The following is a 598-nucleotide window of genomic DNA, read 5'->3' as shown; positions in this document are numbered from 1 at the left end:
GGAATGGTGAGTCAAGAGGCGTTCCGCTTGGTTGAAGAAAATTATGTCTCACTTGTTCGAACAAATGTATGTCCTCTCGAATTCATGATGCGGTTGATCGATTGACTACCATGTATACAACGCTACCACAAAAACTAATTACAGAAAAGTTGAAAAGTCATATTTGGTGAAAATTCATTTCTTGTAATCAAGTACAAGAAATTAATTGAGGGCCAGATTTATCAATGAAATGCATTTCTCAGTGATTTAAAATGAGACAAATACATTAATTGAACATTTAGGCATAATTAATGCTACGATTTTTTAATGGACAATACTTATATTCGATTTGGTAATGCTCTATATAGACTGGTTATTGATGTTCCAATGGTTACTAATTATGCTCCTGTCATCATCCGCAATTTTTTTTATTCTTATGATACGAATCACAGTTCATGGTTAATGTTAACTCTTTAAAGATCCTTCTAAACATGATCTGTTGCCGGAATTCAATAATACCTTCAGTCCGATCCCGAAATGTATCAGATTTTATTTTTTTTACGAAATTTGCAATATATATATGATTGGCAGTTTTCTATTTAGATTTCTTGATGATTTT

This window comes from Perna viridis, chromosome 2 (genome assembly GCF_037379345.1).
Source record: "Perna viridis isolate PV_CMFRI_1.1 ecotype Kerala chromosome 2, ASM3737934v1, whole genome shotgun sequence".
Lineage (NCBI taxonomy): Eukaryota > Metazoa > Mollusca > Bivalvia > Mytilida > Mytilidae > Perna > Perna viridis.
The sequence above is the reverse complement of the archived record's forward strand: the minus strand, read 5'-3'. Positions refer to the sequence as shown.